This window comes from Aotus nancymaae, unplaced genomic scaffold, assembly GCF_030222135.1.
Source record: "Aotus nancymaae isolate 86718 unplaced genomic scaffold, 86718_ANA_hifiasm-v0.15.2.pri h1tg000022l_1, whole genome shotgun sequence".
Taxonomy (NCBI): domain Eukaryota; kingdom Metazoa; phylum Chordata; class Mammalia; order Primates; family Aotidae; genus Aotus; species Aotus nancymaae.
The window spans coordinates 35,100,486-35,127,579 of NW_026988435.1; the positions used below are offsets into that span (position 1 = coordinate 35,100,486).

The 27,094-nt window shown below is 42.5% G+C and overlaps 1 protein-coding gene and 1 pseudogene across 3 annotated transcripts in view; both read left to right on the forward strand.

The window, feature by feature from the left end:
* The window catches only part of HUNK (hormonally up-regulated Neu-associated kinase), a 286,592-nt gene that overhangs the window by 75,907 nt on the left and 183,591 nt on the right, over positions 1 to 27,094 (forward strand). The gene's annotated exons all lie outside the window — the stretch shown is intronic.
* LOC105713504 (translationally-controlled tumor protein-like) overlaps positions 1 to 27,094 on the forward strand; it is a 51,545-nt pseudogene that overhangs the window by 22,559 nt on the left and 1,892 nt on the right.

The window sequence follows — 27,094 nt, forward strand, 5'->3', positions numbered from 1 at the left end:
TAAAAACACAAAAATTGGCCGGGTATGATGGCAGGTGCCTGTAATCCCAGCTACTCAGGAAGCTGAGACAGGAGAATTGCTTGAACCTCAGGAGGCGGAGGTTGCAGTGAGCCGAGATTGCACCATTGCACTGGGCGACAGAGTGATACTCCATCTCAAACAATAACAACAACAACACAACAATAAAAGATACAAATAAACAGATGAAGAGATACATAGGGAGAGATCTGCAGTCCTGAGCCCAGAGCTTCTGTCCCTGTGGAGCTGGGGTGCGCCACGCTCCAGGCACATGAATGTATAAGCCTCCATGTGTTTGACTATCAGCTGGCTCTCTGCACCCAGTTCTTTCGGGTTTTTATGCAGGTTTCATTATGCAGCCATGGTTGATGACATCACTGGGCATTGGTGAACAACTGAACTTTCAACCCCCATCTCCTCCACTGAGGTTGGGGAGGGGCTGAAAGTCCCAATCCTCTAATCCTTCCTTGGTCTTTCTGGTCACTAACCCCATCCCAAAGTTCCCTAGGGGCTGCCAGCCATCAGTCAAATCATTTGCCTACAGAAGACATCACTTTGGAGAGTCTGAGGATTTTAGTAATTATATGCCAGGAAACAAGAAGAAAACTAAATAGATGTTTCACAGTATTGCAGGATTCCAGAAATGGAGGCTACTCTTGCAGGACTGCTATACATGAGCCTTGAAAAATCAATATGGCAGTGGAATACACACTAGCCATTTACTATTTGGTAGTGGAGGGAGGGGTGGAGTCTTACCAAGCAAAGCAAAGGTTTAAAAACACAGAGAGATGGAGACATGGGTGTCAGTCACTAACATGAACCCTGGAGTCTGAATACCAAAGATTCCTGGAAACTACAGATTCTTGGGGTTTCTCTCCTGACAGGTTTAGACAAGAGTTCGTTGGCCTCTGGGTGTCCCCCTAACCCCCATCCCAACAGTGGTGCCCTCATAAATTATTGCACACCTGACCCAGTGTGGTCTAAAGAAAAGGAAAAGATGTGTAAACGGGTGTAGGGCTGTTTAAAGGGAACATCTCCTCCCTCGTATTACATCTTTTAAATTGACTCACCAAAGACCAGCATGGCCTGTGACCCTGTGCCTGCAGACTCACATGCACACGTTTTCCAAATGAGAAAGTGCTTGCTGCCTCCCGACAGGATTTCAGACAAGTCCACCTCGGGGCATTGTTTTGTTTCTTTTCCCCTTAGGAATGATGGGTTCCCTTCGTCTTCCGTGAGCCCCTTTACCGCTGATAACCACCTACTTATCCTTCCTTTCTTCTCTCCGTCTTTCGTTCCTTTCTTTGACTTGTGTTGACAAAGCACCTAGAAGTAATCCTTTCAAAAAAATCATTTTACTCTTACTGTAGTCAGCAAAGTTCACTTTATATTTTCTCAATGTTCATTTTAAAAGTAGAATTTTCTCTGGGCACAGTGGCTCACTGGCTCACGCCTGTAATCCCAGCACTTTGGGAAGCCGAAGTGGGTGGATCCCTTGAGGTCAGGAGTTTGAGACCAGCCTGGTCAACATGGTGAAGCCCCATCTCTACTAAAAAATACAAAAATTAGCTGGATGTGGTGGCGTGCGCCTGTAGTCCCAGCTACTTGGGAGGCTGAGGCAGAAGAATTGCTTGAACCCGGGAGGTGGAGGTTGCAGTGAGCCGAGATTGCACCACTGCACTCCAGTCCTTCACATGGCAAGTGGGAGGCTGGGTTGGGAAAGGCTTACTGAAATGTCAGTAATATGGGTGAGAACATTTCAGTTCTTCGCCAAGCATTTTTTTTGTTAATACAACAGGTTTACTTGCTTATGCATAAAGGAAAGCAATGCTAAACCCTGAAATGAAAGGGTGAAAGCGTCAGATTCTGTCTCAAAAAAAAAAAAAAGTAAAAATTTCAGATATCGGTCTTATAAGCATTACTTACATTATAGATCAGAGATATGCACTAGAACTTTTCTCAATGATGGGAATGTTCTGTATCTGCACCGTCCTATTAAACTAGCCACCAGCCACCTGAGCACTGGACTACTTCAAATGTGACTAGTGTAATTGAGGAAGCACATTTTCAGTTTTACTTAATTCTAATCAATTAAAGTGTAAATACCTGCACGTGGCTAGTGGCTGCAGTAGCTAACCGTGTAGTTAGGGAACAGGAACGGATCTCCAACGCGCTCCTCCTCCAAATCCCAGTTCAGATTGATTTTTCCTTGAGCGATCCAGGCACACTCCCCCACCCCTCTCTCGTCCCCCTTGACAAGAGAGGAAGTAAACAAACACTCAGCTTTTTGCCCTGCTGTTTCTACAGCGCTCAGCGTCCTTCACATGGTGAGTGGGAGGCTGGGTTGGGAAAGGCTTACTGAAATGTCAGTCATATGGGTGAGAACATTTCTTTGTTGACACAACAGGTTTACCTGCTTGCACATAAAGGAAAGGAAAGCAATGGCTAAAGCCTGAACTGAAATGCCTGGGTCCCAGGTGCCTCATAGTTCTATTTCGATTTAATGCATGTTTAAACGAATGTAAGTTATTAGAGTTATGCATGCTTGAAGGTAATCTATGATAAACATTTTGGGAGAAAGCCTATGGAAATTACAGTTACATAACCAGAGAAGAATTTGAAGAGACCTGGGTTTGCATGGAGGAAAGCAGCTCGAGGCTGCATTTCAGCTTCCAAGGGAGGCACTGTCTCTCCAAGACATTACTGTAATCTGACTGTAATTGGGTGATTGATTGTTGGCAAAGACCTAGGATGAGGGAGACGAATAGGAAGCATCAGTTTATACAAAGAGGGCAAAAGGACAAGGAATTTCCAGGGTGGAAAAAAAAACTCAAACTTCTTTAGCAAGAGTCAAAGGCAATGATGAAACCCTGAAAAGAGGAAGTGGCTGGAAATATTGTACAGACAATGCTGTACACCTGGAAAGGATCTAACAACTCGAGAGAGCTCATCAGTGTCAGAAAACAAGATCAACCAGGCCTGCCTGAGCATAGGTAGCAGACAGAGACTATGTGCAGAAAGTAGTCCCAGATTTGGAGAAGAGTTCTTGGTTAAAACAACAGGAGGTTGTCTGCCTGCCCCTCCCTTCCTTCCTTCCTTCCTTCCTTCCTTCCTTCCTTCCTTCCTTCCTTTCTTTTTCTCTCTTTCCCTCCCTCCCTCTCTTTTTTCCTTCTTTCCTTTCTCTTTCTTTCCTTCTCTCTTTCCCTCCCTCTTCCTTCCTTCCTTCTTTTTTCTTTTGCTCTTTCTCTCTCCCTCTTTCTTTTCCTTCCTTCCTTCCTTCCTTCTCTCTCTCTCTTTCTGCCTTTCTTTCTTTCTGTTTCTCAGATTCTGGCTTTGTTGCCTAGGCTGGAGGGCAGCACTTCTCAGGTTCGAGCAGTTCTCAGCCTCCCAAGTAGCTGGGATAACAAGCATGGGCCACCATGCCTAGCTAATTTTTGTATTTTTAGTAGAGATGGGGTTTCACCATGTTTGCCAGGCTGGTCTCAAACTCCTGACCTCAAGTGATCCACCTGCCTCGGCCTCCCAAGTAGCTGGGATTACAGGCATGTACCACCATGCCTAGCTAATTTTTGTATTTTTAGTAGAGATGGAGTTTCTCCATGTTGGTCACGCTGGTCTCGAGCTCCCGACCTCAGGTAATCTGCCTGTCTAGGCCTCCCAAAGTGCTGGGATTACAGGCGTGAGCCACCGCACCCAGTCTAGCATGGACCTTTTAAGAGGAGGCTAGTGGCTTAAATGAAGGCCAGGAATTTAGTAGAGGGAACAAGTTTGGAGGTCTTAACTAAGAATTCTTAGCTATTGTCAATGAATTATTGATAAATAAATGAGTATAGGTAAAATCCTGTGAATTTAGAATGTAAGAGACACTCTGATTGCAAAGTGATGAGATCCAGCTCTATAGCGCACCCAGGATGTGTTGCATACATGTAAGTTAGACTTTTTTTAATAGTAATTTCTTATCCCAGAACTCTTCATCCTGCCAATAAATGCTTGCTTCTCTATGTGCCTGAGACCTTCAGCACATGCTTTAACCAGGCCAAAATAAAGGGACCAGTACATTTCCTAATATCCCAAAGATGACACTGGTGATAGATCTGATTTCAGAAGCAGGGACAGGTAGGGAAATAACTGGGATGACCTAGATGCAGTGAGGGTGACCCTTTTTCCCTCTTAAACCTCGTTATTCCTATCTTGTGCATTCTCAGCATTGTAAGGTCAGCCTGTATAAAATGACTTGTGTTATATACTTGTTCTTGAGTCAATGCCAAGGGAAAATGGACCTGGGAGAGCTCTGCTTTCATAGCTTCCAAGCCTGAATAACCTCTAACATGAAACCTCTAAAGCCTCCCCTTTGAGTCATCACTGCAGAATCCAAGTCTTCCACCTTTTTTTTCTTTCATCTTCCTTATGATGCTGAGTCATCACCAGGGCTATCTTCCTCTAATATGCCTTCTGGCATCTTGAGCTGGCACCACTAAACACTAGATAAGAGGGACGAAAGCAATGCAGATGGGCATGGCAGGGTTTCTGCCTTTCAGGAGCTTACAATTAAGTGAAGGGTTAAGACAAGGACAGGAGGCTAAGATGAAACCTTTGTCTCAGTTTTGGCTGAGGCCTCAAGTCAATAGGTGGCAAGAACAATGGTGTTCCAAAGTCAGGGTGTGGTTTCCCATGCAGGACTTAGAAGGGGTTGAAAACCAGCTTTGAGGACCTCCAGTTGACCACCCAGCTGCAACCTATATACCACATGGAGAGACCAGGAGACGGGTTGGAGATTAAGAAATGATTTCTTGGAAGAGGAATAATCAGTGTGTAATAAGTTTTATCCCTTCATGGAGGGAGGTGGCATGCTACCTTCCTCCTTCAGGTCTGTAGGCATGGCTTCAAAGACACCTTTTAGAGAGCATATTAACTGTCCCCAGAGCTTAGGTAACTTGGGGTACTGGAGGCTGATTTCACAGGTACAGTCTCAAGGGTCAGAGGCTGGCTGAGGTCACAGAGAAGAGGGCCGTGTGCCTGCTCTGCCACTGGCCACAGGCCAAAGACGCATGTTCACTGTGGACCAGAGGTGGGTCATGTGAGAGAGAGCCCTGCCAGGGTTATCAGATAATTCCCAGAGCAGAAGGCAGCTAGTGGTATTGCTAGATGTCCAGGGACCAAGAGAGAGCTCTTAAGTGGCCACATCAATGGAACGATTTTGCCTGAGTCAAGAGCACATGACTGGTGAGAAATATTCCCAGTGATGGGGGACAGGAGGGAGAGCTGAGGGAAAGAGTTGGTGTTCTCCATGAGCCATGGCCTGGGGAAAACCAACATCAGATGTGTTTACCTCTGCCTCTTCCCCTGTCTAACCATGGAGATGGCAGAAGGTGCAGCTAGTGAGGTGGGGGAAAGAGATAAGAAGCCAACCACAATCCCCAGGGCACCAGCCAGAAAGAGGCCTAGGTTGACCTAGGGAGGGGCATGGATTTGAAAATAGAGATTTGGTGATTCTATGGGCTAGATGTCATGAATGCATTTTTGTGAGAATGAGCAGTAATCCACAGGGACTACCTGTGACTTCTTCCCAGAATGGTGAAGGACTCAGTCTCACAGAGCAGGTGGAACAGGCCCTTTCAGGGGAAAGAAACATCATTTTCTGATTGTATCTTGCTATGATTTGAATGTGTCCCCATGTGTTGGAAGCTTAATCTTCAAGGCAATTGTGTTAGATATGGTGCCTAATGGCAGGTGTTTAGGTCACAAGGGCTTCTTCCTCATGAATGGATTAATGCTGATTATAAAAGGCCTTGAGTTACTCTCTCTCTCTGTCTTTCACCCTCTCCTTGCCCTCCTGAAATGTGCTGCCTTCTGCTGTGTTATGACACAGCAAGAAGGCCCTCACGAGATGCCAGCCCCTTGATCTTGGACTCCCCACAGCCCCCAGAACTGTGAGAAATAAATCTCTGCTTATTATAAATTACCCAGCCTCAGGTATTCCCTTATAGCAGCACAAAATGGACACACCTAGTCAATTCCTTACATTCAAGTTCTAGTTATATGCACAAGCAATGATAATCTCAGGCAGAATAATATGCATGTTCCTCATCCTCTCAGTGCATACCTATCAGACATCTGCTATGTGCCAGGCACTGACCAGGCTCTGGAGAACAGCATGGAATAAAACAGCAGGGAATAAAATTTGAACCTGATCCCAATGGAAATGGGGAGCCTGAAGGCTCTGGAAATGTTTTAACTAGGAAAGTGTGCTGATTTATGTGTCAGGCAAGGTACTGACCCTTCACAGAGCTGACAGTTTAGTAGAGAAGACAGTAGGCCCCCTGAGACAGAGTTACAGTGTGTTTTGAGCATTTGACAGGGGAAAAATTACAGGGGGGTAGAGTGAAAAAGAGAAAAGCTTTGTAGAAGAGAGATGCTTGGAACTGGATCACACAGAAGCTGTCAGACCTGGGTGGGCAGTGATGGCTGGGGTGGGGAGGTGAGTATAGACAGAATGACTGGTGTTCTGCACATAGGGAAAGAGAGTGGTCAGTTTCATGAGAGCACAGAGCATATAGAAGGACAAGTGGGTATGATTCTACTTACATGAAATAGAATAGAAGAGGCAAATCTATAGAGACAGAAAGTAGATTAGTGGTTGCCTCGAGCTGAGGGATGAGGAGAAATGGGAAGTAACTACCAATGAGTACAGGGCTTCTTTTTGCAGTGATAACATTCTTCTAACATTAGATTGTGGTGATGGTTGCACTTAATATACTAAAGCCACTGAATTTTAGACTTTCAGTGAGTGAGTTGGTATGTGAATTATATCTCAAATAAGCTGGGAAACAGGGGAAGGAGAATCTAGTCATAGCAAAATAAATGTAGAATGATACAGTCAATAGAAAATTCAGAATTTGGTAACACCAAGCAAATGATTGTCATTTAGAACTATGTGGTAGGACTCTAAGCAAATCAAGGCAATGATTATGAACGTATCAGGGTTGAGTTAGCTCACAGAGGTGGGAGAGGAATATGTTAAGTGAGGGAGCAGAGGGGAATGGCTAACAAACTCAACGTATTTTATGATTTACTGCAAGAGGTGGTTTTTCAGTGTGGTCTTTAGGACAATAATTTGTACAACTCTTAGCAACACTCTTTTGAATGTATGACACATTTTAAAATAAAGAAAGAAAAAATGGGGAGCATGGTCAGAAATATATATGGAGAGGGTGTACAGAGTTCTGAGTTCCAGGTGAGACATTCATGTTTAACGAAGGAGACAGGGAGCCAGTGAAGATCCTTGAGCAGGCTGTTGAGTCTGACTCGCAGACTTGACCGAGCAACGGATGAAAGATGTACACTGACACAGGCTTGCCAGTCAGCATGAACAGGGTACTTCTGCCAGAGTCAGCAGTGGCCTTGATAAGCTGGCAATGCTTGCATTTATCTAGTACAGATTAAATGACAAAGGTCTCAAGTAAACACCATTAGAGGGTAATTAACATTGCCAACCTCCCAAGTAGAGAGCAGTCATGTGCCTGTGGATGATCAAAGGTGGGTCTTAGGAACACATGAGTAAACAAGCTATTTAGATAAACTCCTCTATATTCCTTTATATCTACCAGCGAGACTTGACTGAGCGACAGATGAAAGATGTACACTGACACAGGCTTACCAGTCAGCACAACCAGGACACCTCTGCCAGAGTCAGCAGTGGCCTTGATAAGCTGGCAATGATCGTATTTAATTAGTACAGGTTTAATGACAATGGTCTCTAGTAAACACCATTAGAGGATAAACTCCTCTACATTCCTTTATATCTGCTCATGGCTATTAGCTCAAGGTAAGAGGATTAGGCTGCCTTCAGCCATAACGTTCTCCCAAAGCTTTTTGCAAAACCTTCTGCCCTTCCAAGAAGGTTTGCATTTTCTGTAATTTCTCCCACTATTCTGACCAACCTCCTACAGCAGGCACCTGAGGGAATGCAAGCAGCAGGCTAGGAAGGGATCCAGGCTCTGTATGCAACATGGATGAGGGCAGGGAGGGGCTAGTGGTGGGGAGAAGCCCTAGGAGACTGTACAGGATCTGGGTATCTTGTAGGGTAGCAGGGATGGGAGTGCTGTAGGAAGAGTCTGAGGACCGCTGACAGAATGAGAAAGTTGAAGATGAAAGATCAATTACAGCACCTTGGGCAGAGATAGGGATTCAGGAGAAGAGGCTGGAATAAACAGAAGATGAATAGTTTAGTCTTGGACATGTAAGAAGTACAATAAACTATGACAAAATGAAGGATCTTGGGAGATTGTAACTATAACTCTTGGCAAATTGTAGGCTCCTGGGTAATTTTGGGGCCTTTTTGAATTCTTTCTGTGCTTGGTTCCTTGAGAAATCTGCCCTTTATCAGTAGTCCTATCTCACTCTATATCCACATCTGATCTGCAGTCCTGGCTCCCACAACTTTCCAGATAGAAGAACAAGATGAGTCCTGTCGCATTTCTCAGGGGCTTTGCCTGGGGCCCTGGCAGTGCAGACTTGAGAGGATGCTTTCCTGTTTCCCAACTCCAAAAATTCTCCCTGAATACATTCTTCTTGAATGCTTTGGCTCTGGACTTCTTGTCTCCCTGGGAATCTAGCCTGGCTAGTGTGTGAGAATTGAAGTGAAGGCCTGTAGGGGAAAGAGACTCTTGGATAGGACATGAAGGACGAATGGAAGATGTCATCTGTACTGGGTGGGAGGAGCAGGTGTATAGCTGCTCAGGGGAGAGACAGCATGATTTAAGCAACAAGGGAGAATCCCAAGAGGTAGGCAAAGGCCAAGTTGTTTGAGCAGTTTGGACTTGAACCTTCACCCTAAGTGTAACTGAAGCAATTGAAGGCTTTGAAGCAGGGTGGTGATATAATCAGTTTCTACCTCCATCTAATGAGCATTAACTGTAAGCCAGGAGTCATTTGGTCTTTCATACACATTATCTTATTTAACATTTTCAGTGATTCTATGGGGTTAGGTGTCATCCTTCCATCCATCCGACAATATTTTAAAATTAAGAGCCACTTTGTGCCAGTCACTGTATTTATGCTCATTGGACAGATGAGGAAACTGAAGAGTTCTCAATCCCAGGGGATCAAATAAACTCCTAAAAGACTGTAACCAGAAAGAGTCACAACCAGGATTCAAACCCAGAAAGCAGATTCCAGGGCTTGTCCACTGGGCTTGAGGCATCATTCAGCCAAGCCCTCTCCCTGGGGTGCAGGTGCAGGTCCTGGGTGCATCTTAGAGGCAGCAAGGTCGGTGAGAGCCAGGGTCCTGAAGTATGAACTGATCTTGGGTAAAAAGCAGGGTCAGTGAGGTCACTACAGGTAACGTGAAGAGAATAAAAGGCACTTGCAAATGAACTTGGAAAGCCCAGGCACTTGCTATTTCTCTGCTTTCTTTCTTGCTAACAGATCTCTGATTTTCTTTTTCTTGGTGGTTGGCCTGAGGGGTTGGGAGGGTGGATTGCCATGTGTGCAGCTCCTATGAATAAATTGTGATTGGTCTTAAGCCAATCATGACTATGCTAATACTATTTGCCAGGTAGTCAATTGGCTGCCCTCTCCTCTTGTAGCTAACAGGAGCCATTTGACCAAGTTTTGGTCAGTAAGACAAAAAGGAAATCTGTTGATGGCTTGTGAAAAATATTTTTGATCCCCACCCCCCTCCATAGAAGGCAGAAAACAGAAGGTTCTATGTTATCTGGCTGCCTCACTGGGTGCTGACTTTGAATGCAGTCATGATTCTTGGAGCTGTGGCAGCCATCTTGTGACCATGAAGCAATAATCATAAAGACAAAAAGCCAACAAATGAATAGCAGTGGAATGGAAAGAGCTAGGTACTTCATGAGCCTGAGAAGCTGAACTAATGGCAGCAAGTTTTCCCTCCAGACTTCTTAATATGTGAGAAAGGTAAACCTCTAGGAGTTCATGTGTTTTCATTACTTCTAGCTGACCACGTGCCAGCTGCTATAATAAGCACAGTGGAGATGAGGTAGGAAGAAAAGGTGAACCTATTTAGGGTACAAGATAATGTGTTAGGAACATTGCTTTGTTTTCTAATTTTTTTTTTTTTTTTTGAGACAGAGTCTTGCTCTGTTGCCCAGGCTGGAGTGCAGTGGCGTGATCTTGGCTCACTGAAACCTCTGTTTCCCAGGTTCAAGTGATTCTTCTGTCTCGGCCTCCCAAGTAGCTGGGATTACAGGTGCTCACCACTATGCCTGGCTAAATTTTTTTCGTGTGTATTTTTAGTAGAGACAGGGTTTTGCCATGTTGGCCAGGCTGGTCTTGAACTCCTGACTTCAGGTGATCCACCCACCTTGGCCTCCCAAAGTGCTGAGATTACAGGCATGAGCCATCACTCCTGGCCTTCTAATTGTTTTATGTGTTGTAAATCTTGAAGACGGAGTCACCTTTTCTTTTCTGTTTTCCCCTTCCCGCTTGTACTCTCCTCACCTCTCCTTTTCCTCTAACCCATGTTAAGCCCATATGCCCAATAACCATTTTTTGAATAAAGAAATTTCCCCTCTTTAATTCTCATTGTACTTCTAGGAAGCTATCAAAAATATTCAAGGGCAGAGACCTATACTTTCCCACTGTGCTCGTGAGGACATCACAGAAGCTTTGCTTACTTTATTTAGTACCTTGAAAGGAAGCTAGCAATTTAGAAACTTAGATTATTCTTTGAGGAGAAGAAAGACCTGAAAGAGAAAATGTCATGAAAGACTGGGGTGGAGAGGAGGGCAGTTATAAAAATAAAATGACAAAGACAATGGAAGAATGGGAAAGGGAGGACGAAAAGGAGAGTCTTTTGTATCAGTGGAATTTCAGGGTTTTCACACCAGCAGTCTCTTCTATCAGTGAAGACATATTTTTAAGGTCTCTAATTATGATGGTTTCCTATAGCAGACACTGGTAGTTACCCTGCAAACAACTATCTCCCTTATTTCACTTGAACAGAATCCCATTTTGAATTATCCTCTAGAGTGTGGCAATGTTACTCAAATTAGGATGGGCCTTGCAGTAGCCCCAGACCCAGCTAGGGAATCTTATCCCACCCCACCCAGGGATTGGTTTATGAATGGTCATGTGACACAATTTTGGCCAATGAGATGAGAAGGGAATCCTGCAGGGGTCTTATGGGAAATTTTCCTTTGTTTTTGGAAAGATAGCATGTGTTCTTTTTTCAGCTTTTGGTGTGCCTGGGTGAGGAGGTAATGCCTGGAACTATGGCAGCCTTTTAGGGACCATGAGGGGAGCCCACCCAAAAGGATAAGCCAACACACTGAAGCTAGTGAAAAAGAAAATCAAAAATAATCTTGAACCTTAACTTCATTTAACCTCCATATTAACAAACTCTGGTTATATCTGTTAATACTTATGTAAATAAATGATTAAATAAATAAATAAATAAATGAAGAATTTAAAAGTCTCCTGTGCAGGATAATTTCAAATAATTTATATAGCTACTCTGTCCTCGAGGAGATAGAATGTACCTTCGACTCCTGAGGTGTGGATTACACATAGTGGTTTCCTTCTGATGAGTACACTGGGTGGAGAGAAAGGTCACTGTATAGTAGGGAAGCCTGATAAACACTCCCTCATTTGGTGATCACGGTTACCGTCAACAGTGCTAAGTCATGTTGATAGTATGTACCTCTGACATAATGTGATGAGAATGGCACTTTATCTCTCTGGTCTTGTCCAATCATCCCCAGACCTACAACTCTCTCTAATTCGTGAGACAAACATCAAACAAACCCAAGTTGAAGTATGTTCTAAACAAAATTTCTTTTCAGTATTCCTCAAAGCTATCAAGGTCTTCCAAAGCAAGGAAAATTTGAGGAACTGTGACAAGAGGCACCCAAGGAGAAATGATTATTAACTGTAATGTGGCATCCTAGATGAAAGCCTGGAGAAGAAGTAGGACACAAGGAAAAAAGAAAGAAAATCTGAATAAAGTATAGACTTTACTGAACAATAGTGCATCCATACTAGTTCATTATGACAAATTTACAATACTAATGTTAAGATGTTAATAATAGGGCAAAGTGGACCTGGGGTTTATGGGAATTTTCTGTAAATCTAAAACAATTTAAAAAGTTTATTTTAAAAATAGAGACATATCAAGAATGAAAGGTTCAATCATTCCAGATTCTTCAGATATTAAAAGGATATTATTAACAACATTGTGCCAATAGATTGGTGACAATATTGACTCATAAACCATCAACTGGATGTTTGCTCACATGTATGGCTGGGTTTCTGCTTGATCATTATGTCTGCAGTAGGTTACACTTTTGGTCACGTGATTTGCTCCCTCTCTGTGGGTGGAGGATGTTGACATTCTTAGCTATGTGACTTGCTTTAGCTAGCACAATGTTAGCAAACACCATGGAGCCCACATTGAAGTAAAATGCTTCAGATGCAGTTATGTGGTTTGGCTTGGCCACTTGTGCTTCCTGGAAGAGAAAGGCATAATGTCTTCTCAGAATTGTTAACTTAAAAATTACACAATCTGGACAGGTGTGGTGTCTCATGCTTATAATTCCAGCACTTTGGGAGGCTGAGGCAGGCGGATCACCTGAGGTCAGGAGTTCGAGACCAGCCTGGCCAACATGGCGAAACCCTGTCTCTAATAAAAATACAAAAATTAGCCAGGCGTGGTGGCACATGCCTGTAATCCCAGCGACTTGGGAGGCTGAGGCAGGAGGATCGCTTGAACCTGGAAGGTGGAGGTTGCAGAGAGCTGAGATTGTACCACTGCACTCTAGCCTGGGCAACAGAGCAAGACTCTGTCTCAAAACAAACAAACAAAACAAAAAAAATGCACAATCTATACATTTAGAAAAATGAGAGCTTTATTTCGTATCAAAATCATATCCTGCAAGGTGGCCATTCTGACAGGTTAGAGAGAGGAGTCTCCTATTGAAGCTATTAGCAGGAACTTCAAGGAAAGGAGAGGAAAGACAGGAATTTAAGCTGAATGGGTTGGGCTTATACATACTCAACAGGATATAGAAGGAGCTATGAACATTCATGAAAGGGGGTTGTGCACATGCATGATAAGCACACATGTGTTCCAAGTGACGCATGTTCACTTTGGGTGGAGACTCAACATTTAAATGTATTACTGTTAGGTTCTGTACGTCAAGAGGTGAAACAGGGACCTAAGGCACTCAGCGTGCAGCCTCTGTAAACTGACTGGAACCAGTCCATAGGCGGTGGTCTTCCCATCAGGAGAAAGTTACTGAAATCAGTCTCTTGTCCACTCAAAGCTGTAGTTACGGCTTGTGGAACGGGGTTATTCAGTCAGCATCTGGAGGTGGATGAGCTGTAATTGTTTTAATATTGCTTATCTTGAGGCCAGTGCTTATTTAACCGCTAGAGAAAAAGAAAAACCTTATGGTACTTAGAACATGCTATATTCTTTTTTTAAAAAAATTTTAATTTAAATTTTTTAAAATTATACTTTAAGTTCTGGGGCACATGTGCAGAACGTGCAGGTTTGTTATATAGCTATACATGATGTGCTGTATTCTTTAAGTGGAGGCAATGTGACTTAACCTTGCCCGGCGTGGCCTTAGCTTCTGTTTATAATTTGGCATCCTATTTCCACAAATAGTCTGTTCTTATGTCTTATGATCTATATTTTAACATTAATGATGGTCAGTGTTGTGTCTAAACTGAAAAAGGGGCTAGGTGTGGTGGCTCACGCCTATAATTCCAGCACTTTGGGAGGCTGAGGCAAGGGAATTGCTTGAGCTCAGCAACTTGAGACCAGCCTGAGCAACATAGTAAGACTTCATCTCTATAAAAAATTTAAAAATTAGCTGGGCATGGTGGTGCACACCTGTAGCCCCATCTACTTGAGAGGCTGAGAGAGGATTGCTTGAGCCCAAGAGGTAGAGGCTGCAGTGAGCTATGATTGTGCCACTGCACTCCAGCCTGGGTGGAAGAGTCAGGCCCTGTTTCAAACCACAAGACCAACGACAACAAAACTGTAAAAGGGAGGGGGCATCATGAGGCATGTCTGACCTCCCACCCCATCATGGCTAAGAACTCAGTTTTTAAGGTTTCTCAGCTAAGAGGGGATCCATTCAGTTGTTTGGAAGGCTTAGGATTTTATTTTTGGCTTATAGAATGAAGGGGCTGTTCCTTCACCTTGGGGCCCAGGATGAAAAGATATACAGAGCAAACTTGAAGACATTCTGATACCTGGAGCAAAGCCACAGCTGACCTGTTGCCCTCATGTCACCAGAGCGAGACATCAAGGTTTGATGTGGAAGCCTCTGATATTTTAGAATAGCTTGTAATCCAGCAATACATTTGTCTATTATAGATGATAATAGCTCATAAGGCATAGCATAGCAGTGTGTTTACAACAAAATCTTGAACCTGGGTTAAGAGCATGCCGTAGATTCCACATTGTGGGGTAGAGGCGAATGGGTGAATGGGTGAGGATTTAGGGGCAGTGTTAAACAATTCAGGAAGATGCCTCTAAAAGGCACTGTTATGGGAGAAGGCAAATAGAACTTTGGAAATGGGGTGGTGGGATGAGAGAATGGGGTCAGATGGTAGAGATGGAAAAAGTGCATGGGAGAGGCATAATGCAAGCTTGCAAGCAGGCCTGGACAAGACGGAGAAAAGGGAAGATGGAGAGGAAGGAAGGCCCATGTAGTCCAAGAACAATGCAGAAATGCTTTTCTTTGTCATCACTGGTGTCCTTTCTCTTCCTAAAAATGATGTGGGTATTACTTCTTTCTCAAATGCATTTCTCACCTCATTTCCTTAGCCAGGAAGTGGAAAGTACTCCAGTGTGGGTTTTGATGAAAGCGTCTGTGGCTCCAGCTGCTGGGTGCACCATGCTGCCCATGTTTCTTCCTTTCCAAACAAGGACTTCCTTTTACGTTGTGATATGGTTTGGCTGTGTCCCCACCCAAAACTCATCTTGACTTGTAGCTCCCATAATTCCCATGTTTTGGGAGGGACCCAGTTGGAGGTAATTAAATCATGGGGGTGGGTCTTTCCCATGCCATTCTCATGATAGTGATTAAGTCTCTTGAGATCTGATGGTTTTATAAGGGGAACCCCCTCTTGCTTGGCTCTCATTCTCTCTTGTCTGCCGCCATGTAAGATGTGCTTTTTGCCTTCCACCATGATTGTGAGGCCCTCCCAGTCATGTGGAACTGTGAGTCCATTAAACCTCTTCTTACTTATAAATTACTCAGTCTCGGGTATGTCTTTATCAGCAGTATGAAAACAAACCAATACAGTTTGTCTTGCGTACGTGATTTTTCTGGGCACTTGCCTTGGAATCATCGTTTTTCTTTAACCTGGGAGTTTCCAAATCTCAGGTCTACTCTTTCCTGTTCTGTGTACATAATTTCTCACAGGGAATATACCAGCATCTTCAGCATTGTTTACAACACCTTTCTTCCTTCCTTGGAGAGTGAGTAATTTGATGTCATCAACCCAAGACACTTCACTGAACATGGAGATGTAGGTGGCAAGAATTTAAATTCATACCTAATAACCAGCTTGCCTTTTTTATACTTTAAAGAATTTTTTTCCAAAAGAAAAAAATCTAATTATGCACAAGAGCAATTCACTTAGAATTAATTCACTAGGAATTAAAATGAAAAAAAAAAAAAAGGTAAGGATGTGAACAATCCTTTAAAAAATAATTCAAATTAGAAACACTAATTACAGGAACTCCTTTATATAACATGAAACACAGTTCTCTGAGGCACGGTGAAGAGGGCTGGCTGTAAAGCAAACTCTCAGAGAACAAAGTTTCTGATTTATGGAGGAATTTATTTGAACAAGGAATAAAATTTCCTTTGAGTAGTTACTGCTCAGTCCTGCTGATCACTGTCTGATTGTTTCTGGGGACACCACAGGACATACATAGCATGACCGACATTTAATTCTGGGATCAAAGCCTAAGGGCTCACCGTCTTGAACTCAGGAAGTCAGAAAGGAAGCAAGTCAAATGTTTGGGTAGCCCCTCTGATCTCAACCTCCAGTCTCCTCACAGAACAGGAGCATGCAGTGGGTGATAAGGGTGAGATTTCTATCTGGGTGTGTCTCACCCACAGTTTTTATTCTTTGCATTTTGGCAAGTTTTCTTGAGGACAGGCAAGGATTGGGATCTGAGGGCCATTTTACTGACTCCTTATTAAGGTTTTATTTGGGCCTGGTGCAGTGGCTCATGCCTGTAATCTCAGTGCTTTAGGAGAATCACCTGAGGTGAGGAGTTCAAGACCAGCCTGGGCAACATGGTGAAACCCCATCTCTACTAAAAATACAAAAATTAGCTGGGTGTGGTGGTGCACATCTGTAATCCCAGCTACTTGGGAGGCTAAGGCATGAGAATCATTTAAACCTGGGAGGTGGAGGTTGCAGTGAGCTGAGATCACGCCACTGCACTCCAGCCTGCGTGATAGAGCAAGACTCCATTTCAGGAAAAAAAAAAAAAAAAGGTTATGTTTGCTGATTACCAGGCCAAAGGGCACAGTCAGGTAATAAATAGTGCTTTTCAAACTGTTGGGCTGTGTCCCACTTTTTGGATTGTGAAATCAAATTAGCACATCTCAATATGTAATTTTGAAAAACAGAATAGAATAGAAAATGCCAGACTGAATTGGATACATGCATAAGGAGTGCTAAGGACTGAATCCTATCCCTGCAAATTCATATATTGGAGTCCTAACCCCTAGTAGCTCAGAATATGATCTTATTTGGAGATTGGATTTTTTAAAAAAGTGATTAAGATCAAACAAGTTTATTCGGGTGGACTCTACTCCAATATAACTGGTATCTTTATAAGGAAGGGAGATTAAGACACAAACACCCACAGAGAGAAGACCATGCAAGGACACAGGGAGAAGACGACCATCTACAATCCAAGGAAAGAGGCTTCCGAAGGAACCACCCTTGCTGACACCTTGGTCTTGGACTTCCGGCACACACACACACACACACACACACACACACACACACTCTCTCTCTCTCTCTCTCTCTCTCTCTCTTAAGATTTATAGCCTAAAATGATTGAAAAATACTGGGTTATAATGGGCCCACAACGTTTCCATATTCAGGGAGCAACCAGAGAGATGGTTTGTATTCATCCAGATGAGGATAATGAAGATAGGAAGTAAACTCTCACCATTAAGCAAGCAAGCACTGCCTGTTTCTCCCTCAGTAGAAAGAGAAGGCTTGACTTGGCAGTGGGAACTCTCCTATCCCTGTATGTGAAATTCAGTGTTTCCTGTTTCACCAGGGTCAAAAAAATTGGGTGTTAGAGCAACAATCTATAAGTGAAAATTATTCATATTGATTTTTTTAAAGGAAGCAACTTATTACACAGTGAATTCCAATTCCATTTGGAATTCACCCAAGGGACTAGAAGAAAGCAAGAAAGTTTATGGGTCAGTGAGCCTAAGTGTTACAAAATCCATTCCCTGAAGTTCACCTTTATTCACAGGAAAACTCCTCTGGCCCTCATTCGATCTCTTTACTCTTATTTCAGACTCTAATAGTTTAAAAAGAAGTATTATTTTAAATTTAAAACATGTGAAAAGTTACTGCATTTGTTGACCAAAATCAGAGATGGAGTCTCTTCTTTAGTTCCAGCGAATTCTTGGGGATGAGATACACATTGTAGGATGCCTGCAGACACAGATTCCTCAACAAGTCATTTTGCTCTCTCTTTATTTTCATTCAGAATTAGAATACATCTTTAGACCAGGCGCAGTGGCTCATGCCTGTTATCCTAGCACTTTGGGAGGCTGAGGTGGGCAGATCGCTTGTGGTCCAGAGTTTGAGACCAGCCTGGCCAACACGGTAGAACCCTATCTCTAGTAAAAATACAAAAATTAGCCAGGCATGGTGGTAATCCCAGCTATTTGGGAGGCTAAGGAAGGAGAATTGCTTGAACCCTGGAGGAGGAGATTTCAGTGAACCGAGACTGTGCCACTGCACTCCAGTCTGGGCAACAAGAGCGAAACTCCATCTCAAAAAAAAAAAAAAAAAATTAGCTGGGTGCAGTGGCTCACACTTGTAATCCCAGCACTTTGGGAGGCTGAGGCAGGTGGATCACAAGGACAGGAGTTTGAGACCAGCTTGGCCAAGATGGTGAAACCCTGTCTCTACTAAAAATACAAAAATTAGCCGGGGCGAGGTGGTAGGCACCTGTAATCCAAGCTACTTGGGAGGCTGAGGCAGGAGAATCACTTGAACCCGGGAGGCAGAGGTTGTAGTGAGCTGAGATCATGCCGTTGCACTCTAGCCTGCATGACAGAGCAAAACTTTGTCTAAAAAAAAAAATCTTTTAGGTATAATCACACATATCTCTGCTCCGTTGGTGAGATCATTTATGCTTGCATGAGAGGAAGCAGCATAAGACCCACCAACTCGTAGGGAACCCTGAAACTGGGATCTGCTCAGGAGAGAAAAGTGCTGGAACTTTCAGGGCCTCTCTTGGGCCAATGTGACTGACAGCTACAGCATCTCATCACATCTCCGTGACTAAGTCTGCCCCTTTTTGGTCTTTGGGACAGATTTCTTGCAAGGGCTTTGCAAGCATCTATGTGTTGAATTTCTTGCAGTGCTGTGGAATTTCCATCTCTGAACCAGGTCCGTGCAGTTCTTATTCCTTAAATACAACATCTCTCTGTCTTAATTAGTTCTTTTTATCCCGCAGAAAGAGAAGAGAGAATTGTAAATGGTGAGGAGAAGTAGCACTAGGCTTTTAAAGGGGAATCTGGCCCAGCATCTCTCAGAACTAACAACCAGAATTCTAGCATCCTCATTCTACCGTACTAATTCGACATATTTCACACATCCCAGCAGTCTGGTTCACAGCACACTGGAAACAGTAAATTGGAAAATCAAGATTGCTGATAAGAGCAAAGACAACAGCTAATGGAATAATCAGAAGAGTGACAACCAAAATATTACAGCTAGACTTAACAACACTGGAAGGCATCTCCTGGGGCCATTTAGTGCAGAAACAATCCATCCTGCATACCTTGGTAGCCACTGAGGGCCTGGTGGTGTTTCAGACGCAAATGACACCTTTGAGTAATCAAGAAGGAAAGCCATGATGCACTGAGTGAGGCCAAAGACGCTCTCCTGGACCAGACTTTAGGCTTCTCCAAGCCCTCTTTTCAACTAGGCTTCGGCCTTGGCCATTGTTCTTGCCTGGCCCACCTAGTCCAGTTGTAGCAAGAATCCTGCTACGTCAGTTTAGACAGAGTCCCTGACCCTTGCTATCTGATTGTGCTGGCCTGCCTTCAGCAAGCATCCTGTTAAGTCAGTTTAGAAAGAGCCTCATGGCTGGGCATGGTGGCTTACGCCTGTAATCCCAGCACTTTGGTAGGCCGAGTCAGGTCGATCACGAGGTCAGGAGTTTGAGACCAGCCTGACCAACATGGTGAAACCCCGTTTCTACTAAAAAAATACAAAAATTAGCCGGGCATGGTGGCGCATGCCTGTAATCCCAGCTACTCGGGAGGCTGAGGCAGGAGAACCACTTGAACCAGGAGGCGGAGGTTGCAGTGAGCCAAGATTGTGCCACTGTACTCCAGTGTGGGTGACAGAGCGAGACTCCATCTCAAAAAGAAAAAAAAAAAAGAAAGAGTCCTCATACCCCTGATGTCTCCTCTTAGTACTATCCCTTCCACTGACCTTCTCTCCTGCTCACTGGCTATAAATCCCCACATGTCTTTGCTGTATTTGGTGATGAGCCTAATCTCCTTCCTCTATTGCAGTAGTCTTGACACCAATTGCAATAATCCCAAATAAAGTCTTCCTTACCATTTTAACAAGCATCAGAATAATTTTTTCTTCAATAGTAATCAAGAATATAAACTCATTGCAGCAGCTTCAATGCAGATGTTTCAGCTATTTGCTGTCCCTGTTCCAGGAAATGTAGGCACTAGCTCCTGCCCATTTTCCTCTGGATAGCTCGAATCTGAAAGAGGAGCTAAGATAATTATTATTTTGACTTGTTTTTCCAAAGGCAAGGGTGTGTTGTTGACAAGAGTCCCCAGCTGAACCTAGCCCACATCTATTTGGCCTGTGTCTTGCTCTGGTGTAGAGCTGTGTCCCCAGCGGGGATGCCTTATTTTCATCTTTGCAGCAGCACCATCAGTTCACCAAACTGTGCCCCTGCCGGGCGCATTCCCCTGGAGGGTTGCATTTAAACACTAGTTCAAGGTGCGGCTTGGAAAAGTAGTCAGAACACAAGTAAAGGAATGGGTAAGACAGGGCAAAGGATTAATTTGCTCAAACACATTCAGTATCAAATCAGCTGTAACAAAAAGAGCAATATCTGCAAGTTGAGTCATCCACCTGCCAGGGCAGTGCTTCCCAGGTCTCAGTGTGCACCAGAATCACCTTGGGGGAGCAGATTCCTAGGTTAAACCCCAGCTTTCACTGAATTCAGTCGCAGTAGGCTGGGACCCTGGGATCTGTGTTTTAAATAAGTACTTATGTGATTTAAGTGCTCGAGGCTCTTGGACTACTTTGGAAATCACTGTCTGGAAAGACTGTAGCATCCACTTAGGGGGGAAAAAAACCTGCTGTTTTGGTTTTTGGAAACACCTGAGTAGGCAGATTTTGTTTGTCCACCTCTGTGGCTAGCGTTTGGGTGAAGAGATGTGAGTAAAGACAGTACTGCGTTGTTATGTGTGATCAAGCAATATGAATCTAGAATTGCTAGAAGCTTCTGCTTCTTCTTCTCCTTCTCCTTTTTCTTTTTTCTTTCAAGATCTTGCTCTGCTACCCAGGCTGGTGGCAGTGGCATGATCATAGCTCACTGCAGCCTTGAACTCTGGGGCTTAAGTGATCCTCCTGCCCTGGTCTCTCTAAGTGTTGGGATTACAGGCATGAGCTATTAAGCCCAGCCTAGAAGCTTCTTAAAGATGGAAGAGGCTCTCTCATAAGAGAGGAGTAGAGTCCAGTGACCTGGTAGGAGGCCAGAACCAGGAGAAAAGATGGGCTGAGCAAAGTTCCCAGTGGTGAGAGTAAACAAGAAACTTTTCAGAACTGTGATGTTGCATATTTGAATTTAAGTTGTTTACCATTGTGAATCATAATGCCCTTCAATGACCCTCCGATCTCCAGTAAATCTGTTACATAAACTGATCTTGGACCAGAAGTGGGGGAGGAGGTGATGGATCTGCAGAGAGGCTGCACAGAGAGGGAACTGAGAGCCTTAGTTAGGAGTCAGGAAGGCAGGGAAGCTGGCTGAAGCAAGTCCCAATTAAAGCTGGGAGAAACACACTCTGTCTCTCCCCAGAGGTACTAAAGCAGTGGTGTCTTACCTTTTCTGATCAGGTGCCTCTATCAGCGAAGAAAAATTTTGGGCATGGACACTATATTTCATTTTATGATTGATTCTACATTAATTCTGCTCAATGTGAGGATGATGAGGATGAAGATCTTTATGATGATCCACTTCTGCTTGATGAATAGTAAATATATTTTCTCTCTCTTATGACTTTCATAGTATTTTCTTTTCTCTAGCTTACTTTATTATAAGAATACAGTGTCTAACACATAGAAAGTACAAAATTAGTGTTAATCAACTATTTATTTTGCTGGTAAGACTTTCAGCCAACATAAGCTACTGGTAGTTAAGGTTTTGGGGAGTGAAAGTTATACACAGATTTTAGACTGCATGGTGGGGTCAGCCCTCCTAAACTCCACATTGTTCAAGGGTCAACCGTATAAATATATAACATGTAATATGCATGCTACTGTACTAATATATTATTGATGTTACAAAAATATGTAAAAATAGAGGGTAAAAAATAGGAAATCAGTATAAAAGTTCTAATAATATACTTTTGTACACCAGTTAACTAAGCTGAGTAGCCATGGAGCACCATGGGCTCTGTATTGAAAAGCCTGATCTTATCCTAAGCAAACTAACACAGTAACAGAAAACCAAATACTGCATGTTCTCACCTATAAGTGGGAGCTAAACATTGGGAACACATGGACATAAAGAAGGGAACAACTGGGGCCTGCTTGAAGGTGGAAAGTGGGAGGAGAGAGAAGATCAAAAAACGACCTATTGGGTACCATACGTCTTACCTGGTGATGCAATAATCTGTACCCAAAATCCCAGTGATATGCAATTTATCTGTACAACAAACCTGCACCTACTAGGCACATGTAACCCTGAACCTAAAACAAAAGTGAAAACACACACACACTAATTAATTAAGTTAAAAAAAGTAGGGGAGGGACAGCCCTTACTGTTACACGAATAGGGCCTGTTTAGTTGCAGACACTTGGATTACTCAGCCACCGAAATTGAGAAGGGTTCCATGATAAGACTCAATTCTGGGGTCAAACCATGGTGTTTTTTGTGCTTCTCAAACATTGGTCTGTAGGTCTTCTTTCAGAAAGAAAGCCCAGGAGAAAAATACCTGAATTATAACCAGTTGTGATCACAAATTAAAAGGGAGGAGAAAACCCCAATAACTTACTCAGGGCAGCAACCTTAGGACACTCCATTCTTGTGGCTTAGCATTAGCTGGGAGCTCTTGACCAGGAATCCTTGGATTCTCATGAAGACAAGAGCAGGACTCAAGAGAGGTGCCTGATATGGTTAGGCTCTGTGTTCTCACCCAAATCTCATCTTGAATTGTAATCCCCAGATGTCTAGAGACCTGGTGGGAAGTGAGTGGATCATGGGGGTGGTTTCCACGATGCTGTTCTTATGATAGCAAGGAATTTCTCACGAAATCTGATGGTTTTATGAATGGCAGTCTCCCCTGCATTCTTCTGTCTTTCCTGCCACCTTGTGAAGAAGTTACTTGCTTCTTCTTTGCCATCCGTCATGATTGTGAGTTTCCTGAGGTCTCCCCAGCCATGTGGAACTGTGAGTCAATTAAGCCTCTTTTGTTTGTAAATTGCCCAGTTTCAGATAGTATCTCTGCAGCAGTGTGAGAATGGACTAATACAGGTTGGAGGTGGTACCTTTTACAGGGGTGTGGGTCCCAGCTTTTGGGCACCTTGCTTTTTTTTGTTTATTTATTTTTAATGTGGTAAAATATGTATAACATAAAATTATCCATTTTATCCATTTTAAAGTGTCGTTAACTGCATTCACAATGTTGTGCGACTGTCACACTATCTGGTTCTAAAACTTTTTCATCACCTTAAACAGAACTTCCGTATCCATTAAACAGTAACTCCCCATTCCCCAATAACCTCTAATCTACTTTCTGTCTCCATGAATTTGCCTACTCTAGGGACCTCACATAAATGGAGGATATGATATTTGTCTTTTTGTGTCTGGCTTATTTCACTTAGCATAATTTTTCAAGGTTCAATTATGTTGTAGCCTGTGTCAGAACTTCACTCCTTTTCATGGCTCAATAATATTTCATTGTGTGGATAAACCATATCGTGTTTATCCATTCATCTGTTGATGAACACAAATTGTTTCTTCTAGCTTTTGACTGTTATGATTAATGCTGCAGTGACCACTGGTGTAAACCTATCTATTTGAGTCGTTGTTTCCACTTCTTTTGGGTAAGGAATAGAATTGCTGTGTCGTATGGTAATTCCATGTTTAGCTTTTTGAGGAACCTCTAAGCTGTTTTCCACAAAGACTGCACCATCCTTACCACCAATGTATGAAAGTTCCACTTGCTCTACATCCTCTACAATATTTGTTCATTTCAATTTTTAAAAATGACAGCCATCCTATTAGGTATGAAGTGGTACCTCATTGTGGTTTTAGTGTGCATTGCCCTAATGACTAATGACTAATGACATTGAACATCTTTTATGTGACTATTAACCATTTATGTATCTTCTTTGGAGAAATGTATATTCAAGTCTTTTGCATATTTTTTAATTGAGTTGTTTGTCTTTGTTGTTGACTTATAAGAATTCTTTATATAGTCTGGATACTAAACTCTTGTGAGATATGTAATTTGCAAATATTTTCTCCCATTCTGTAGGGTGTCTTTTTGCTTTCTTGATAATGTTCTTTGATGAACAAAAGTTTTAAATTTTGATCAAGTCCAGTTTATTTATATTTTCTTTTGTGGCTTGTGTTTTTGGTGCCTTATCTAAGATGCCATTGGCAAATTCAAGGGTTCAGAGATTTATCTCTATATTTCCTTTGAGGAGTTTTATTGTTTTAACTGTTATATTTAGGTTATTGACCTATTTTGAGCTAGCTTTTTAATATGGTGTAAGATAAGGGTCCAACTTCAATTCATTCTTTTACATGTGAAAATTCAGTTGTCCCAGCACCATCTGTTGAAGAGACTGTTATTTTCCTATTGAATGGTCTTGGCATCCTTGTCAAAAATCAATTGGCCATATATGCATGGATTTGTTTTTGGACTCTTCATTCTATTCCATTGGTCTATATATCTATCCTTATGCCAGTACCACATTGCTTTGATTATTTATGTTTTATAAGTAAGTTTTGATATTGGGATTTAAGCCCTCTGATTTTGTTCTTTTTTTTCCCCAAGATTATTTTAGCTATTCAGGGCCCCCTTGTAATTCCATGTAAATGTGAGGATAAGTTTTTCTATTTCTGCAAAAACAGTTTGTTGCAGTTTTGGCAGGGACTGCATGGAATCTGTTGATCACTTTGGGTACAGCTCTGAATTTTTTCCTGGACTATTAGAATTATTGGGAAGGCTTCTCATCTGGTTCCAGAGGTGCTAATCTTGAATCATCTTAGCCAGGAAGCTTAATAACTTCTCAACACTCTGTACGTGGTAAGGTTGGAGCAGGGAAACCAGTCAGAATGTTCATCGCCTATCTTTTCTCCCAGAGCTGGCTGAAAACATTATTCAAAATACCAACGCATCTCTCTTACGTTTATTCCAGCCTGGAGACCACACTTTAGAACCCACTGTCTTAGTGGGTTGATGAATCAGTATCCAGTTGAGGAACTGAAATTGGACCAGCTGGGTGTTTTGAGGCTCAATTGGAAAGCAGACATTGAATTAGCTCTTAGATTTCCAGTAACTTTTTCCCTTTTGGGAATGTATTTTATCACTTTTGTAGTTAAATATATTTTGAAGCTCGGAATGCCTGTAACAGAGATTTATTTTTTTCACACAATGAGAAGTCCTAAGGAAGGTGGCTCTTGGCATTAGTTCAGGCACTCAAAGATCTCAGGGCTGGCATCCTTGCAATACTTTTCGTCTTTCTCTCACGATCTTAAGATGGCTTTACCACTCCAAATATCGCATCTACATTCATAACAGGAAAGGGTGGGAGAAGCACCCCGAAGCTCATATTGAGAAGACAGAAGCTTTCCAGGAAGTCCTAGAAGACTTCCCATTATATTTTGTTAATTAGAATTGTATCCCATGGCTCTGTGTAGGTGAAAAGAAACTGGAACGTTAGGGAACAGGATCATTGTGATTGGCTTTAACCAATCTTGATCCATTGCCTGAAGCTGAGCACATTACCTTCCTAAATAAAACTGGAATTTTGTTGTCGAGGGATAAGAAGCAGCAAGATATCAGTGTACTACTTAGGCATACACACTTACATAGTTATTTTATTACCTATTTTCTTAAGCACTTTCTACCTCTGAGGGCCTGTTCTCATCGCTGATATTCTAAGAATATAGAATAACCAGAAATTTCTCAGCCTGTATATTTTCCTTTTGGGCCCGGATGGTGGCCTGGCATGTAGTGAAGTTAGTTGCAGAGAAGTCAGGGTGTGGCCACCCCATAAGGCTGTAAGCAAATGTGAGCAGGCTTACAGGCGCTGTATCTTTAAGGCCCCGAGTTCACACTGTTCATGATATGTTTCCTAATTATTTCCTTTAAATGTTGAAAGCGCTTTATTTTCTTGCCCTTTAGGGGAAAAAACCAAGTTTCAAAAAAGCATCTCATCAATGATTCAATCAAAGAAATGTCATTAATGAGAAGACAGAAAAAAAAAAGCCTCCAACATTGTATTTGGGTAGATTTCAACAGTTAATTTGTATTTCAAAATGTGAATGTAAATTAAAAGGCTAAATACTTGAAAGTCAAAAATATTCCTTATTTGACATTAAAGTCAGTGAATTGATCACATTTGCTGAATGTAGCTAGTAAAAAGTGCTAATTTATGGCTAAGTAATTAAACAGGGAGACAGATGGAGAATCAAATGAGTTTTCTTCACATTCAAATTTGCATACTGTTTCTGATGGTGCATACTCTTACTGCTCTGCGTGGTGCCCTCCAGTATTAGAAGAACATAGAGAGCTATTTATGTCAGCTTTGCCCAAGCAACCCCAAAGAAAGAAAAGGGGAATTATATCAAGTCCTAGACTTAGAAAAATACAGAGCTCAGTTAGATGTTCTCTTCTGTTTCTCATTCATTCATCATTTTTGCTTCCATTTCATAATATGTAGAATAGGCAACTGTCAAATAGTGGAGTTTTCTCCTTTCTCCATTGTATCATGGAAAATGCCATGGCTTGGGAATCAGAAGATGGTCTAATTCTAGGTTTCTCAGTAACTTGTTGTGTGACATTGGACAATTCTGTTCTCTCCAGTCTTAGTTGCCTCGTTTGACAATTGAGTTTTATGTTGCCTAGATTATTTCTAGGCAGTATGGTACAGTGGAGGAAGCAAGGATGCTAATTTTTGATCTTGGCTCAACCGCCTACCAGCTGAGTGATCTTGGATAACTTAGTTTAGCCACTGTGTGCTACAGGTTTTTATTAGTAAAATGAGGATGTTTGGTGATCATTTTATGCAAAGCCCTTAGAACAGTGCCTGGAATGTAAGCACCCCTCTATGTTAGCTGTTTTGTTTGTTATCTCTAAGATTCCTTCCTGTACTAAGATTCCTCGAGTCTGTGTTAGAGCACAAAGGAAGGTGACTTAATGACAGCTAATCTAGCTTGCTCGCACTCTGTGTCAAACTTGCAATCTCTGGAAGGTACCATCAGAGATAATTTAACTATTAGGACCTTATTTGCATTCCCTTGATGATACAGTGTCACCAGAGGGAAATATTTCAATGTCTTCCAGCCCATGCCAGTGCTTACACCTGCCAGGGTGGTACT